The sequence below is a fragment of the Vulpes vulpes genome, chromosome 15 (assembly GCF_048418805.1).
Source record: "Vulpes vulpes isolate BD-2025 chromosome 15, VulVul3, whole genome shotgun sequence".
Lineage (NCBI taxonomy): Eukaryota > Metazoa > Chordata > Mammalia > Carnivora > Canidae > Vulpes > Vulpes vulpes.
This window is the reverse complement of record NC_132794.1, coordinates 49,574,313-49,582,565: the sequence shown is the minus strand read 5'-3', so window position 1 is coordinate 49,582,565 and position 8,253 is coordinate 49,574,313. Positions and strand designations below refer to the sequence as shown.

The following is an 8,253-nucleotide window of genomic DNA, read 5'->3' as shown; positions in this document are numbered from 1 at the left end:
AACTTTATTTCATTAGCTATTTGTTTCCCCTGAGGTATAGTTACTAAAGGAATGCAGGATAAAGACTTGATTTTTCTCCCTATTATTTACCAATTCTCAGAATAATGAATTTTGTACCATATATGACTAGTGAATTTATTTTTGTTTTCAGTATAACTATGAAATCATGGATTTTTATGTATTTTATTTCAACTAATTGCAGTCATTGTTATTTTGTTGTTCAAATTTTCATATCTTTAGCTAGTGGAAGCCCTTTCAGGTTGGCTACTGTGTCCTTCTAACTCCAGTGTTCTTTGATAGCATTTTCCCTTTCCGGCACAGTTCATATTTCAGGCTTCCCTTGAACTTTCCCTTTGCCATTTTGGAATCAGGAATTCTTTTTCTCCAAGATGCCCTGTTTCCTTTCATTGAAAAGTAATTGAGACCACAATATGGGCACTAGGGCACTAATTGCTTTTGGGCCAACATGTTTCTCTCAATAGGTTTTAATGACTACTAGATTTTGTCTGGTTTATTCTTATGTGCACTTTTCAATTTGTTGAATTGTTTGTTTTTAAAAATACACTCATGTATTTAAATTGCAAGCCACTTAAAGAATTATATACACTTAAACTTGATATTTATATTATGCTCAGTGGCAAAATGGTAGCACCAAGTAGCTTTGCATGTGGTGATGCAAGCATTTGTAAATGGAGATGTAAGAGAATAGGAGAACTTCTATTTGTTTATTTTCTTCATAAACATTTTTTTTGTAAGTAAAAAATATTGAGATTCTGGAATAATTTTGTTAAAGAGTACTGTAAGAAGTTGATAAAGTCACTTTATTATTTAGAGATTCAACACCATATTATAGAGATTCAGCTCTTTATTGTTATAAAGATAGTCACTTGTATCTTCCAGAACATTATTTCTATTTAGTTTAGAAGTTTTTTAATCTTTAAATATAAGTGGGTCTATGTTTTGGGAATGCAGAATATTGTAAAATTACTATAATTTATATTTAGTATATCTTTTCATCAAAGAAGTCTTCCTAGGATCTTTAAAGGTTTATATTTTCCTTATTTGCTTCCAATTTGTATATAATGATATACCTAAGCATAAAGTAGTTTTTCTTTAGAAATATCCTTTAAATTAGTTTTCTAATTCTTGTGTGAGTTCCCTCCTACCTTTGAATGTGTTCAATCTAATGAAGTCTGTGGTGTTTAAAAATCACTACTTAAATCAATAAGTGACTTAGAAAGTTGTTTAGCTTTTTTTTTTTTTAAGAGTTTATTTATTTGACAGAGAAAGAGTGAGAGAAGGAGAAGCAGAGGGAGAGGGAGCTGTTAGAGGAAGAGGGAAAAGCAGACTTTCCCCTGAGCAGGGAGCCTGATGTGGGGCTCCTGGGATCATGACCTGAGCCAAAGGCAGATTAACTGACTTGAGCCAGGTGCTCCTGTTTAGCCTTTCTATCCCATTTTAACTCTTTACTTCATGCTGTGAATGATCAGCATCATCTTTTTTTTTTAAAGATTTTATTTATTTATTCATGAGAGACACACACAGAGGGAGAGAGAGAGGCAGAGACACAGGCAGAGGGAGAAGCAAGGCTCCATGCAGGGAGCCCGATGTGGGACTCAATCCTGGGTCTCCAGGATCATGCCCTGGCCTGAAGGCGGGCACTAAACCTCTAAGCCACCCAGGGATTCCCCTGATCAGCATTGTCTTATCTCTCGTACTCTTTCACTGTGTACCAACTGGAGTAAATAAAACTGAGGGTTTTTTCTTTATCTTAGATAAGAAGGTAATTATAAGCTGATTTAATCATTTTAAATATTTTCTTCTCTAGTTTCTCTAAAAGCAAGTGTAGAAAGATCCCACCAATATAAAAAAATAATAGGTGTGCCTGGCTGGTTCAGTTGATAGGATATGTGACTATTGATCTCAGGGTCATGAGTTTAAGCCCCCATTGGGTATGGAGCCTGTTTAAAAAAAATAGAGTAAGTGCTATTGTTTGATAACCAGATAATGTTGTTATTCTCCATTGAAATACCTGGGAATTAGTTTGTCTTGTCCCATATAAATGTAGAGAAAAACTACATTTTCCAATATGGGCCCATAAAGAGGATTTGATTTTGTTTTGACTTCTGGGGAATATTTTTTTTTACCCTTTATTGGTCTTACATTTTGTGTTTGCATTGGAGACTACAGAGCACAAGCTGAGAGTTGGTAAGTAGTGTTGCTAGTATGGAAGAGTAACTGCAACTCTTCTGCCTTCCTGCCTGAAGTCTATAGTTACTGCTGCAAAGTACTACTATTCCTTTCCCCCATCATAAGAATGAGAGACATATGTCGGTTTGGATTAGACCACTGGTCTATCCAGTTGAGATCACTATCTTTGAAAGTTACTCCAAAGTGGGTGACCTCATCAAGACTCTGTTCCATCAAAGGGTGTTAGAAGATCTCTGATAACTCTTTTTGTGAGAGAACATAGTAGTTGAACTCTGGGACTAGAAGGTTAGGGATAAACCCTTACCTCTCATTATATATCTTTTAGCCTGTTATAAACCTGTCATCTGTCCCTTTGTTTATTTCAACTTGTACATTTCTTTTTCCCTAAAGTAATTTTTTGCTTGCCCTGGTTAAAGTTCATCTGTTCATCAAAGATGTGTTAGGAGATCTCTTGAGAACTTTATCTGTTCAGTGTGTTTATTTTAACATTCTCTACTTGGAAGATTTAACGTTATCTGCCAACTTGGGGATTTGTCTGTTCATTACTATGTATGGATTTAGGAAAATGATGTACAGGAAATAGAATAGGTCTAGGTTATCTTAAGGTCTAAGTTGTCTTAAGGTATATATATGTGTGTGTGTGTGTGTGTGTGTCTTTGTATATACATATATACATATATTTATATGTGCTTTATAAGCACAATGAAAGTCTGGAATCATACAGAGCTCAAGAAGCCATTGGGAATGGTTATGTTTGCATATTGGCATAAGGGAGACCAGGAAATGAAAGAATCTTTTACTGTTTCCCTTTATGCCCTTCAGTGCTTAAGAAATTGAAAAGAATAATGTAAACATTTTTGTTATAGTAAAAATGTTTATGATAATAAATATCTTCAAAGTCCAATGTTACTCTTTACCTTCTATTTAAATTTCTGAATGCTTGAAAATACATGATAAATTGGTGAAATGTAGTGTAATATAATAATAGAAAAGCTGTTTTGTTGTGAACTTTTTATAAATGGTTAATAATATTTGTAGGGAAATCTGTAGCAATGTTTGAGTGCTGACTCTATTATAGAAAATGGGTTGCTGAATGTTAGGCTCATTCATACTTACCTTATTTTAATACATCTATCTAGTTCATGTGTAAGACCTCCCTCTATTTTTTTACAACCCTTTTTAAGGGTGTAAATATTCACAGTAAAACATTTAAAAATCAAACAGAAAAATAAAGTGAAAAGAAAGTTTGCTTTTTCTTAGTCCATCACTGTCCTCCAAAGTTAACCACTGTTACTGGTTTCTTGTGATTTTTCCAGAAACAGTCAATACATACTATATCATCTATTTTTACACGCACACATATATAATCATGTGATATATATCCTACATATGTAAATCATATGGAATCATAATTTATAAAATCATATGATTACATGATATATCATGATTGTGTACATACATGTATATATAAAACTTCCGTCTTTTACCCATACCCCTCAACAACACTTGCAGTCATACTATATATATGTTTGTTCTGCAACTTGTCATGACCCCTAAGATTTAGTAAGACTCATATTTTATGCACCTTTATGTTCTGTAGCAGGAGCGATTGTTCAAACATACCAATTGGATCATGTCACTCCCAACATATGCTAAAACATTTTAGGGCCTTCCTTTTCTCAGGTAAAGTCCAGCCACCTTAACCTGGCATACAGGACCTTGAATTGATTCCTGCCTGCTTTGCTAGCCTCTTTACTTGAAACTGTTGATGTACACTTGGAGTGTTGATCGTCCTGAACTTTCTTCAGTTTCTTTTTTTTATTTTATTTTTAAATTTATTTTTTATTGGTGTTCAATTTGCCAACATATAGAATAACACCCAGTGCTCATCCCGTCAAGTGCCCACCTCAGTGCCCATCACCCAGTCACCCCCACCCCCTGCCCACCTCCCCTTCCACCACCTCTAGTTCGTTTCCCAGAGTTAGGAGTCTCTCATGTTCTGTCTCCCTTTCTGATATTTCCACTCATTTTTTTTCTCCTTTCCCCTTTATTCCCTTTCACTATTATTTATATTCCCCAAATGAATGAGACCATATAATGTTTGTCCTTCTCTGATTAGCTTATTTCACTCAGCATAATACCCTCCAGTTCCATCCACATCGAAGCAAATGGTGGGTATTTGTCGTTTCTAATGGCTGAGTAATATTCCATTTTATACATAGACCACATCTTCTTTATCCATTCATCTTTCGATGGGCACCGAGGCTCCTTCCACAGTTTGGCTATTGTGGACATTGCTGCTACAAACATCGGGGTGCAGGTGTCCGGCGATGCAATGAAACGTCTTCAGTTTCTTAAACAGTTTATGGCCTCTCATCTGCAGTCTACTTCCTCTGTAGTGCTTCAGATAACTGCTACTTTTTTCCTTCAAAACATTATAACAATCCTAGTATTTATAAAAATCTACAAGTAAAATAAAATTTAAAGAAATAAAGCCAAATACAGCTAAAAACATCACTTTTTTCCTAAGCATATAACTCCAAAAGGATATATGCCTAAAAAAATGTGATCCTACTGGCTTGCTTGTTCCCTTTTCCACAATAAGGTTAATACAGGATTTGCTTATTTTTAATTTTGTATAATCAAAGTTATATAAATAGTTTCAATAATCAGTTCTACAAAGTGTGTTATGAAAAACAGTAGTCCAGATTCTGGTTCCAGATAAGATGGAGTAAGCACGCTTCACCCTGTTTCTCCCACTGAATGCAGCTATAAAACCTGGACAGAATGCTTGGAGTGGCTATTTGAGGACTCTGAAAAGTAAATAGTAGGAGGCAGATTGGGGAAGAAGACCAGAATTCAAAGTACCACTGAACCGGCGGTGAGTTTATAATTTTTTTTCTTCCGGTATGCCCCAGCCTGAACTTAATGTATCCTGAAACGTGGAAGTGAGCCTTATTAACACGGACAAAAAAAAAAAGCACCAGGAGAAGCCCTCTGGTTCTGACTCAAGGAGCAGGAAGGGATCTCCTAATGCTCAGAGAAAGTGTGGCAACCCCACATCCTTCTCTTTTTTTCTTCTTTTTTTTCCTTTTCTTCATTTTCTTGCACCCCAGGCCTCAAGCAGTCCTTGGCAGCAGATGCAGTGGCCTCAGTGGGGGCAGGCAGGAGCCAAAAATCTCAGAGGGAGGGGACCCTTCCATCCAGATTGGAAGAGCTATGATCTCAAGAGAGTGCGGCAAATCCATTGCTTTTCTTCTCCCTCTGTTCTTCTGTTGCTTGCCCCTGATATGAGTACATCATGGGAAGTACATGGCAGAGTGGGTTTAATGAAGCCCCAGCTTTCTGCTGGAAGGCTGGAAAAGGGGAGCCCCAGGGAACCAAAAGATTGCAAGAGAATGAGGAGCTTGGGAAACTGACTACTTAAACTTGCTTATGGACTTAGGAGCAGACTTCCAAGCTGTACATGCATGAGTCTGATTCCCAAACAGCATACAGAAACATCAAGGACTGAATTATGGGATAGACTACTCCCTAGCCCCTAAACTGGATACTGCGTGGGACAGTTATGAAACATATTCAGTATGACTGCAAAGGCTTTGCAAACTGAATTGTAATTGGAAATAAAACCCACAGAAGGCTTGTCAGAACTTGAATGTGAACCCAACTGGGTCAATTACTGGCTAAAACAAAAACACCAACATTCTGAGTGGGACTTAAATAAGATCGAGAGTACCATAATATTTCCAAGTGTCCAGAATACAGTCTAGAATTACTCAGCTTAAAAAAACAAACAAACAAACAAAAAAAAAACGGAAAAATTGAACTCACATGGGAAAAGACAGTGAACAGATGGTGATGCCAAGATCACAGAGATGTTAAAATTATCTGGAAAATAGTTTTAAAATCAGCTGTTTTGACCATGTTCAAGGATTGAACGGGAAGATAGAAAGTCTCAGCAAAGAAGTAGAAGATATGAAGAACTAAATGGAGATTTTAGAACTAAGAAACATAATAATGGAAATGAAAACTCATTAAATGAGCTCAGTAGCAGAGTAGACCTGACAATGAAAGAGTCTATGCACTTGAAAATAGATCAACAGAAATGATGCAATTTGAATAACAAGAAAAATGTTAAAAATAAATGTATAGCCTCAGGGACCTATGCAACTATGATAAAGTCTTACATTTGTGTCATCAGAGACCCAGAACGAGAAGAGAATGAGTGGGGTCCATCAAAAGTACTTGAAGAAATAATGGCATAGAGATTGAAAAAGAAGAAGTAAAACTACCCCTGTTTACAGGTGGCATAATCATCTGTATGGAAAGTCCCAAGCAATCTACAAAAAGTTCCTAGAGTAAATGAGTTTAATGAGTTATTCATGGTCAGCTTGCAAAAAGCAATCATATTTCTATATGCTAGTGATAATCAATTGAAAACTGAATTAATGATATTTACAGTAGATTCCCCAAAATGAAACACTTAGGTATAAATGCAGCAAAATATGTATAAAATCTCTATGTTGAGAATTATAGAACACTGATTTAAAAAAAATCAAATGATTTTTAAGTAAATAAATACAGAAACATGTATTTATGAATTTGAAGAATCACAGTTTTAGTAAATTTGTTGATTTTCCCCAGATTAATCTGTAGACTTAGTACTGGTAAAAACAATCCTAACAGCACTGTTTCCAGTTATAAACTGATTATAAAATTCTATACAAAGGCAAAGGACCTAGACTAGCCAAAACAACTTTTTTTAAAGACTTTCTTTTTTTATTTGAGAGAGAGAGAGCACGCATGTGTGTACACATAGGGGCAGGAGCAGAGAGGGGGGCAGGGAAGAGAGAGGAAGAGAACAGGGAACCCAATGCAGAGCTGGATCCTAGGATCCTGGGATCATGACCTGAGCCGAAGGCAAACACTTAACCAGCTGAGCCACCCAGGTGCCCCCAAAACAATTTTGAAAAAGAAAGATGTTGGAAAAAAATCAAACTACCTGATTTCAAAACACCGCGAAGCTATCATAATCAAGATTGTGGTTTTGGCAAAGGGAAAGACATGTAGATCAATGAAATAGAGATTCCATAAATAGTCCCACACAAATATGGCCAATAATTTTTTACAAAGTTGGCAAAATGGAAAAAGAATAATCTTCAATAAGTGTTGTTGGAACAGTCGGATAGCCACATAAAAAAGTAATGAACCTTGACCCAAACTACATGTATTATATGAAAATGAACTTAAAATGTACCACACATCTAAATTTGAAATGTAAAACTACAGCTTTTAGAAGAAAACATAGGAGAAAATCTTTGTGACCTGAGTGTAGATCTAGAAGTTCTTTCATATGACACCAAAAGCATGATTCATAAAAGAAATTGATGAATTGATTTCTTCAAATTAAAAACATTGCTTGCAAAGATACTGTTCAGAGAATTATAAGGCAGATTATAGGCCTAAAGGAAATATTTGCAAATCTCATACTTGTAAAGGATTTATATTTGGAATATGTAAAGAACTCCTGAAAACTCAACAGTAAGAAAACAATTCAGTTAAAAATGTTTAATAGACTTTGGCAAAGAGGATATAGAGTGGCACATCAGCTCATGAAAAGATGTTTAGCATAACTAGCCATTAGGGGAATGCAATTTAAAATCACGGTGAGCTACCACTGTGCAGCCATTAGAATGGTTTAAATTAAAACTTGACAGTACCAAGTGCTGAGAAGGATGTGGAGCAGCTGGAACCCTCACATATTGCTGGTGGGAATAAATATGGATTTATTGTGTGATCCAGCAACCTTACACTAGGCATACCTTTAAGAAATGAAAATTTGTGTTCATGTATATTTATATTTAAATCAGCTTTATTCTTACTTGCCAGAAATGTATATATACTTCATAGAGTGAAAGGATATGAAGGTGGTATATCCATTCAGTGGCAGTAAAAAAGAATGAGCTACTACTGATTTGCACAACTCTTGATTTCCTTTTCTTAGGGAAATCTCTCCAGGGATGTCTTAGCTCCAATTTGGCT

The 8,253-nt window shown here is 35.7% G+C and overlaps 1 protein-coding gene across 3 annotated transcripts in view; it reads left to right on the top strand.

Annotated features, from left to right (window-relative positions):
- Positions 1-8,253, top strand: part of TTBK2 (tau tubulin kinase 2) — a 181,525-nt gene that overhangs the window by 57,833 nt on the left and 115,439 nt on the right. The window contains exon 3 of one of the 3 annotated variants that reach the window (XM_072740625.1): positions 4,981-5,092. The exons of the other annotated variants lie outside the window; for them this stretch is intronic. The gene's annotated coding sequence lies outside the window, so the exon portion shown is untranslated. The remainder of the gene's footprint in view (positions 1-4,980; positions 5,093-8,253) is intronic. 3 annotated transcript variants of the gene reach the window in all.